This window comes from Triticum aestivum, chromosome 1A (assembly GCF_018294505.1).
Source record: "Triticum aestivum cultivar Chinese Spring chromosome 1A, IWGSC CS RefSeq v2.1, whole genome shotgun sequence".
NCBI lineage: Eukaryota > Viridiplantae > Streptophyta > Magnoliopsida > Poales > Poaceae > Triticum > Triticum aestivum.
In genome coordinates, this window is record NC_057794.1 from 24,544,686 (window position 1) to 24,554,921 (window position 10,236).

General features: G+C 44.5%; 1 pseudogene; it reads right to left on the reverse strand.

The window, feature by feature from the left end:
* Nucleotides 1–3,617: 3,617 nt before the first annotated feature.
* LOC123187534 (disease resistance protein RGA5-like) lies at nt 3,618–10,056 on the reverse strand (annotated as a pseudogene).
* Nucleotides 10,057–10,236: the final 180 nt, after the last annotated feature.

Consider the following 10,236-nt stretch of genomic DNA (forward strand, 5'->3'; position numbering starts at 1 on the left):
AGCTAGGAGGAGTTTTTCCTTCAGTCGGCCTCGCAAATAACGGCGATCGTTGCAGCACATTGGTGTCATTGTGAGACCCGGGCATGCCAAAGAAAGTGTTCCAAATCCAAAGATGCTGTGATGCGACTGCTTCAAGAATAATGGGGGGCTTCTTAACATGGCTTTGATATTGCCCTTGTAAAGCCTTTGGGCAAACAACCTGGCCATGAGATTGCCAGGAGCCTCTCAGTGTCTGTCACAGTTGATTTTCTTAGATACTGAGGTCCGTACACCTCGACCACGACAGTTGCCAACCTGACCATGGCATCTCCGCATATAGTGTAGTTGTATTACTCAATTCTACCTTCTCCCTTCTGGCCCATTAATTCCAAGCCTTCCAGTGATGTGTGTTTAGTGGGAGAAGGCGTCTATGGCAACTCCGCAATCTCAAGATGATTTGTCGGCTCAGTTTCTTGAATGTACTCAAAGAAGTAGAGTGTGTGTGCGTACGTTTATAAATGTGAGTCTTCGTGCATATGTATTACTGTTTTAAAAAATAATCATGGAGCCTTCCACTATCCAATTTGCACCGCATGGATGCATCTTACAAGTTGACTTGTAACTTGTAATATCTTCATCTTGACAGGGCTCTATTCACCTTGTTTTTCCCAAGATCGCTAAATATTTTTTAGAACACCTTGTTTTTTTCAAGATCGCTAAATATTTTTTAGAACAACTGGCTTCCGTCCTATTCCCATCATTCTGCGCGTCATATCGTCCATGGAGGAGCCGCGGCCACCTGCCTCATTGGTGACAGCGATGCTCCCCCCCCCCCCCCCCCCCCCCCCCCCTTCCCCGGTACGGTTGGACCAAGGATCTTATGAAGCTTGCCATTTTAAAGGTAGCAGTTAGGAAGGTGTCAAGTGCGCGGCGAGGTGGTGGCTGCGTTGGATATGACCGGTGGTCACGGGTGCCGCCCGATCCAGATTGGATCCATCTCGATCCTGTCTTTGAACACCGTTGGCCGCCGCGGGGTGGTGGTGGTCGTCGCTGGCCACGTCGCATTGCTCGATTCGGCGTCTAGAGATCTATGATGAGTTCTTCTCGGTCCTCCTTCCTGGTGGGCTGAGCCCCATGGCTGTTTCATCTCTGCAGGTTTCGGTTCATGGCTTGTTGCCGGATCCGGGGCACATGGAGGTTTGGTGGTATAGGATGGGACCGGAGGAAACTTTGGTCGGCTTGTTCGGCCTGGCATCAGCGACGTCACTCGGCACCGTTACCCTCCGTGGAGGCGAAGCCGAGGTCTGTCCTATCCACCCCTAAACCCCTCCGGAACGTAAGTCCAAAATTCAGTCTGGATTGGCTGCAGCGTCCTGCGCGTCGTATCCTCCGTGGAGGAGCCGCGGACACCTGCCTTGTTGGTGTGGCTGGGGCGCGTGTCAAGACGGTGCTGCAGATTGCAATGGCGCATCCTGAGGAGTTCCACCAGCTGCTGATCCGCGGGACAGCGTCGCTCATCGTGGAGGACCTGCACGATTCTGTCCTCTCCCGGTACTCGCTTACAGTACCAACGTCCAATTGCACATCTTCCATCGACTTAGACCATACATGGAGCTCAAGTCTGCGGGCTGGGGCACATGGAGGATGGAGCTCGGTCTCCGGCGGCGAGATCTTGCCTTACCTCCCGGACACCATCAGTGCCCTCAAGGACATGGCGGATGCCCTTAAAATGTGGCAAAGTTAGTTGTGGCAAAGTTGTCATGAACCAAACATGCCCTTAAAATCAGAGAAAGGCTATCCAGTTCAGCATTATTTGTTTTTGACACTACCTGTAGGTACTACACACACACTATTTGTAACTAGTACTGCAGAACTAAGGCCACTAAAAATTTGAAATTCTGTAGCCATTCTGCTTGTCCTTACAGTACGACCGAATCCACTAAAATCTTGAAATTGTGTAGTTACTCTGCTTCTCCTTACAATATTGAAGGCCAGTACTTGGGCAATCGCAGCCTTCTTTCCATCCTCGATGAAGTACCAATAATTGAGCAGTGGCAGCAAAATACCTTGCAAACAGTACTGCAATACAGGAAACAGAACACAGAAAAATCAAACTCACAATGGTAGGAAGTTTTCAACTTCTGCCTGGAGGGGGTCCTGGACGCAATGCTTCAGGGCCAGGTCATCCTTGTGACGCCTTACTTCCATCTATGTTTCTCTTCAGTATTCCTCCAAACGCTGTGCTCGGGTCTTGAGGTGTGCAGTAAAATTGTAAAACTCAGTGGGCTAGTTCAGGTAGTGGGGACTTCAACTGAGCAGGTACTACATAGATATGTTGCTGAACATATGAAAATGGTGCTGGACATAACTGATTAACTGATTATTACAGTATGACTCTTGGTGTATCAAACATGCATTTGGGGCAGGCAGGTTGAGCATATATGATCAGATAGGAAATATTATCCATGCACTGTAGGCTGACATAACTGATTAACTGAGTGAGTAGCTCATAGTAAGGTATGAAATATATAGAAGATGGAGTGCATAGTGCTAAGAAAAATGCTGCAGAGGATAGATCATATCCATAGGATCTAGTATTACATAATCCGGACACTGAATTTGACTGCAGGCAGAGTGAGTAGCTCATAGGAAGTCTTCATAACTAGGGACTGGTACTGAATCCTGGAAACAAACAGAGTGCTAAACTGAAAAGATCTATGCCAAAGGCCTAAGTTTATTTGACTGTAACAAAGACAGTCGGTTGGTGCTGATGTAGTTTGGCTATTCATTAGGAACTGGAGCGGTGAGCTTCTCCTCAGTCATCTCACCTCATTAGGAGGGAGCTGGCGGCGTCGAACTCCAATGGCCTGGATGGTGCCAAGTAGCAGCTTCGGTGGAGCAGGAACTGATACCAACACATTCTAAAGTTTGATTTAGGACAGAAATAAAAGAACGCATTGATTAGGTGTACCACCGTACATACTCTATCATCTGGTATGTAATTTTTATTATGTTTGAAATGTTCTGCATTTCCGATGAACTTTTATAATAGATCTGATCCTTTCCAAAAAAAAGGTCAGCACAAGCATTTTTTTTTTCAAACCAACCTTGTCTGGGAGCAATGGTTTCCAACATACACCCTTTTTTGACGGGACATCTACGCCGTTTTTTTAATGTATATGTGACAGAAACATGTTGGTAGAATTTGGGCTTCATTTCGTTTTGCAATGGCCCTTCTCAAAAACATACTTGTAGCTGGAAGCACCCTTTTATTTGTATGTAACGGAAACACATTGGCAGAACTAGTAAATAACATTTATTTTTGAACTCGGGTAATCCCCTTTCCATTACTCTCATAATGCAAAATTACACAAGTCTGAATAGACGTTTAGGAGGTGGGAAAGAGAAATATCAAGTTCAACTTATCGCCAGGAAACCGCTGCGAGTGCGCGCAATGGACACTCACTATGGGGCGAAAACCCAATGACACCAAACTATACTAACAATGCCATACAAAGCTCATGCAGTAGCAGCAGCGGCCAAAGGTACCAGGAGTCTGAAGCAGCACCTAAACAGCGACAAACCACCACAAAACATGCAGAGCTCTATGAGCCAGAGCAAGTAAATATTTTCTGAAGTAAGGAATCCAACAATGAGTCGCAGTTGTTTACGAATTAAGGAGCTCGGGTGAGCCCAGAATTTCAGTCATTACAAACATGATACTACACCCTCAGGTTTGTCCGGTTCAGATAAAAAAAAAACATCAACATGACATGAGCCAGCCATTCGATGTAACAGCAACAACGATGGCTCTCAGCCGAAACAGAGCAACTTACTACAACGCTTTACTAAAAAACCAAGCAACATCTCTTTATGCAAGCGACTGTCATTTAAAAGGAGCACATCACACAACCTCTCGGAACCTTTTTATCCTTCAATTTTTTGCATGACCGGTGCCCACCCAACGTTTATGAAACATCTCAGACGCCACTAGCAGTAACCTGCGCCCCTGGTACCTGCACAACGCAAGTCTTTCTTCTGTAAGCTATACCAACAGAACATCCAAAATGCAACTTTACCAACTACACAGATTAGGTACAAATGGAAACTATTTCTGAAGCAAGCATCATTTCCTCATTAGAACCACCCTGAAATTCATGAACCAATCACACAGTCTGTCCATGCTAACAGGAACTATATCAAAACTAAAAGCACACAGCAATCATAGAGTGCCTCCAAGTATAACGAGCAATCGAACAATTAAGAAGGTATGATCCACTGACTCTTTTCTACTGCGAAAAGGTAAATTGTGCCAAGTGCATTTTTCTCAGATACTTATGCCAAAGAAACTTCTGTAAAATGATCTTTGCCTGTTCATAATTTCCGTAGCTGCTAGAGAAGCACAATTGAACAATGCAATGACAAGCTGAGCTCCAGAGATGGAAAAAGAAAGGTGGAGAATAATATGATGAGTAAATATGTATAGATTGGGAGCACACCTGAAGCAACGTCAGTCACTCTGCGTCAGAAATCGGTCCTCCAACCGGGTAATCACATTAAATCGTCATCTTGAGCACCTTGGGAGATTTAGAGATCAAATCAATGCAGAAAGTAATAAGGTCAGGCGCTAATGAGAGAACACATTCGTAGGTGCACGAGGAATTAGTTGCGTGTAGCGTCAGTACCTTCTGCTATATGCGGGAGCATGTAAATTTCAATTGCGGGATGGGCTTTGAGGGCGCGCCTCACCGCAGCCTCCGCTTCCTTGGCCTCCCCAACCCTCGCTCCACCACAATATATTAGAACCCGGACACGCCGTCGAAGGGAGAGCAGGTTCCCCTGCAGGCCCAAGTCGAAACCACAGTTACCATCCTCTGTCGCCACCCGCACGCCCAGACTGAACTCAACTGCTTCCGCCCTCGGCAAAGCTCCTGGTTCAAACATTATCTGCGCTGCTGACCCACAATTCAACTCAAAGTCTACCATACAGCGGAACCCATCTGCACGGATGACTAGCAGCCGCTGTGTTTGGTGGGTGCTCTTTATCCAGAGATGGCGAAGGGACAGCAACCCCCCAATGATTTCCACGTCCTCCTGCTGCACCTCCTTCACTGACGAGACGATTAACTCGGAGAGGTTCGAGAGATGCGAGGGGTCTCTCTTTATCCACCCTTGCAGTGCAGATAGTTGGCTGGGCATACAAGACACAAATTTCTGGAGATGTACAGGAGGCACCCATTGTTCTCCCAAGAGATCCATCAGATCAAGAGAAGTTTCACCGGCATTGCGATCAATAAATAGACTTTCGATATCATGTAGGTTACACAGAGACTTCACGAAACCTTCATACAAATCCAAACTACCATCCTTGAAGCAAATGACAAGCTCCCTCAGCCTAGTGAGGTTGCCAAGCTCTTGTGCAATAATGTTCAGAGAGACCAAGATCCCCCTCAACACTTCAATGGATGTCAGATTCTGCAACACACCAGGAGTTGGAACCACCTTATTGAGACAAACATTCAGGTAGATTAATCTTCTCAATTTAAAAACAGCGGGCGGCAATTCATCTAGCTGATAATTTCTTCCAAGATCCAACACCTCCAGAAACAGCAGGTTTCCTATCTCAGCCAGGAGTTCCCTGATTCCAGTACCTCCTAGACCAAGGTACCTCAGGTGAATTAAGTGTCCAACACCCTTGAGGTTAAGTTGGAGGCTGCTACTTTTTCCCAGATAGCCCGACAAATCAAGTACACGCAGAACTTCAAACCTTGACAGGGCTGGCATGATATTAATAGCAGATGTAAAGACAGTAATGGACCTCACTTGTGATATACCCGTGAAATTTCTGAGAGGTGTGCCTTGATCATCTTTATTTCTATCTTGAAGGGACAAACGACGAACATTGCCATGTAAAGACATGCTATCCCCAGTACCACCCAATAACTTCGCAAACTTTGCTTCATGTGACAAGTTGCAGATAAGGTCCAGAACCATATCATGTACACGGCAAGCATGTACCTGGCCTAGATCATCATATATTGGCTGGATCATACTTCTATTAATGAGCTGGTTGAAGTAGTTTAATCCGACCAAAAACAGGCTGGTCCCTTGATCTCCATGGTGGACAAATCCTTCGGCCACCCACTTCCATATCAGTCCATTTCTATAAATCTTGCTATCTTCTGGATATATACATAGGTATAGCAGACAAGTTTTCAGATGAGACGGTAGATTATAATAGCTGAAAGATAGTATTCTCCGCATCTCAACCAAACTGTTATCTTCTGTTAGTCCACAGCCAAGGGACTGGAGCAGAATATCCCATTCACTCTTTGGTTTCACCTCTTGGCCACAAGCCAAAGCACTAGCTATAGTAATGATGGCTAGTGGTACCCCACCACATTTCTTCAATATATCTTTAGACACTTGTTCAAATTCATTTGGGCGTCCACTCTCGTCGGTAAATACTCTTTTATAGAAGAGCCTTCTGGAGTCATCGGTACAAAGAGGTTTCATATGATAAATTGAATCATCAGCTGATGAGCAGCATGATTTGGAGACATCGAAATCTCAGGTTGTGGTGATTAGCCGACTGCCTAGATTGTTATTGATAGAGAAAGCAAGGTTGATGTATCTCCACAATTTTTCATCCCATATGTCATCAATTATGATGAGGTACCTACATTAGTTCAGAGTATCTGTGTAAGGTCTACACATATCAAAAAACTGAGGGCATACGAATATACGGGTGGAACTAACCATCTATAAGGGCGTATAATCAGAAACAAACTCGTAACAGGCATGCATCTTAAACTCGATAACCTTACTTCACGAAGCATGCATTATGATCCTCCAATCAAATGACGAACAAAATGAATCAATATTTAAGATTCAAGGGAGTAAAACACAACTAGAAAATTGCTGAATCAGTGACCATATGTAGAATACAATTAACTACAGAAGTTAAAATGGTCAGGTAGATATATCGAAAATATCCTAGTATAGATTGTCCCACCAATTTAATATATGGCAGCTAATGAACCTCTTGGAGACTCACTCAAATAGTATGGCATTATCTTTTCATCTATATTTTGGTGATATAAGTCTCCAGAAAAAAGGCATACATGGTGAATATAATGAGTTAGTGAAGGGACAATTTAACTTCTTGTTTGGATCCAATATACAATATTTTAGGAAGTTTATTGGGTAGCCTTTGGCATGCATTGCCACCCTTTAAAATATGTGTTTTAAAACTGGGTGGGTTAAGAAAGAGATAGTAATAAGTTTGATTTAAAATTTTGTAACATTTATCTTCCTCCTTTCCTTACTTGTTACAGTTGTCATTACACTCACTTTGGTGTAATGCAAAATGTTTAGATGGATTTCTTGGGCCAATGCCAATGAGTTTCAGCCATAGTAACATAGTCTATACTTCTACATGCTTGAAATTTATCACCTAGAAGATTTACAGTTTAGTGTGAACTGCATATGCCAGTAAAGGTGGCCTCAATGGAAAAATTATTCTGAACCCTCCCGCTATAATATGTTTATACACTTTCTGTATTACTTGTACAACTAGCATAGGAAATAAACATGTCATAATAGTGCACAATTTTGCTGTAAGTGATGCATACCTCTTGTTCTCAAGGAATTCACGGAGCTTGTCGATAAGCTGCATTGCATCCAGTATCACAAGATCTGAGTTAGAGTTGCCAGGATCTGAGTTTGATTTTTGGAGATCCATGAGGATATCCCTGAAAACCTTCTTGATATCAGGGTTCTGCCCGACAGGAACAAATGCGTGACAACCAAAATCACCTTTAATCTTCTCGTATACTGCTCTGGCAAGAGTGGTCTTCCCCAACCCTCCAAATCCAACAATGGAGACCCTCTTCAGTTTCTTTGTAAAGGCATCGTCGCGGTCCAAGGAGAGCAAACTCATGAGCTCCTGATCCCTCTTTCCATAGATGCCAACTAGCTCTGCCGCTTCTATGTACAGAGCACTAAGACGAGGATCGATTACTTCAGTAGGAGTAGAAGCAATACCATCGAACTTGTTCCTGTCACGCCTAGCAGCCACCTCCTGGAGTTCCTTCTTGATGTCCTTGATTGCGTGAGCTATCCCATGCTTATCCACGACTTTCTTCAACAACTTGGTGGTCCTCTTGATGAGCCCCTTGAATCCGTTGGTGTTGTCGTCGGGCTCAATGCCATGGACCCGTACGAGGAACTTGTCCACCACATCCTCAATGACGTAGGAGAGCTCTCTGACCTCATCGGCCCAAAGCTTGTCTTGGCTGTCGAGCTGGTCCGGCGGCACCTCACCAATCTTGATGAGCGCAGCGTTCATGGTCTTGAGCTCTTTCAGGAGGTCCTCGATATTTTTCTAGACGCCCTTGTGCAGCTTGTACTCCCCCACAAGCAGTTCTCCCAGCTTGGGGATCAGCTTGGCAATGGCACCCGTGACAATATCCATGAGAGCTCTCTTGATCAATCAGCTTGAGCTCTTGCTGTTCCACTGATACCCTGGAATCAGGCAACACAAATCAGACTTTCAAGCATGAGAACTCCCTTTTTAGATCCAATAACTGGTAAAAAAACAGCAGCTCCACGGCCACGGGTGCCATGGTCGGATCGCCGTCAGTGGAGAAAGAGCAGAGGAAGACCCCACCTTTTTGTGCTTCACGGCAGAGCAGAACACAGCGGCGGTGGCCTCGTCGGACAACGAAGCGAAAGCGGCGGCTGGGCACCAGAGGCCAGATCCGTGAGGGGACAAGACGGCGCTTCACTCAATCTGGAAGTATAATCTGGGAAATCAGCAGATGAACAAGGAAGGTGGGGATGTGGAAGATTTCAGTAGCAAGAAAGATGAGACAAAGTTACCAGGTCAGTGGATTCCATGCGTGGTGCTCTGAATAATGATTGGAAACTCCATGGCTCTTGCTAGCTGCTCCACTGCCACCCCAAATGATTCAACCAACACAAATCGATCAGACTCCCAAGCAAGCAGTGAAGCAGGAGACGTAAGTTTTTAGATCCAAGCGTACTTTACTTCAGCTGGAAAGAAATATACCTTCTTGCTTGCTTCACTCAGAGGTTGGATGAGCTCACCAAACAAGAAGGTGGATCGACCTCATTCCAGGCAGTGCAATGGAGAAGAGGAGGACTGAGATGAGAGGAAGGGAGCACTCTGTCGGTGGTGGAGATGAGGACTGAGGTACAGAGGAAGACCAACAACAGCAAGTCAAGAGAAACACTTTTGACCCCCATGAACATGCCTCTGAATAGTACGTACTGCTTTTGGCTCATGTAATTATTCAGTGCAGTGGGTGATACAGGGAAAGTGACTCAAAGACAATAATTACAAAGTACTGTATGTATGTATGTATGTATATGGTCAGTCATTTACTACTCTTCTCTCATTTCTCTGAATTTACCTGCCTGGCTTCATGCATTTACCGGTTAATGACACTAGTAGTAATTATAATCACTAGCCTTCCTCTTTGCAACTGGTACAGGACTGAGTACCTCTGTTCAATCTGAAATTTTCGGTTTGGCACTGAACATTCTTTGCCTTCGAGTACTACTCCTACTAGGGAAAGCTTGTGGGGCCCTTTTTTAATTCATAGCAACAATAATTTGCAATATACGACTTGGATTCATAGCAACCATTTATGTATAACAAAAGCATGTTGCAACAAACAATCACAACCAAAGTAGCAGCACACTGAATTTGGATTCATATCAGCCATGATTCAGATAATTCATAAATCAATGAGTATTCCTCATACCACATATTCATGAGCTGCCAAATTAAAGCTAGCTTAGGTTGCTAAATGGTAAAAAAGAACTTAAGTCGTTGTTTTTGGTCTTCTGTAGATCAGACCAGTAATCAACCAGAGTTGTTAACCAAAACACTATACTTGGCACTTTGATAAAATATCAAGAGAATTTCTGGGCAGCATGCATGAGAACACAAAATTCTGCACCATATTGAAGGTAGCACAAGAATCATGAACATGTAGAGCTATCAAATTCCCACCACAGACCCCCAATATAATCACTTCAGTCAATGGAAATAGAACTTAAATTATGGTTTCAAAGTTCAGAACCTGAAACCTTGACAACAAAATTGAGCGATCATGAGCATACGCTGAACTGTAACAATAAACACATAGTTTCAGCTCGCAGATTCAAATGAAGGAGAGGACTGAGACGAGATGAAGGTAACAGTCAGTGGAGGCGAGGAGCAGAGGA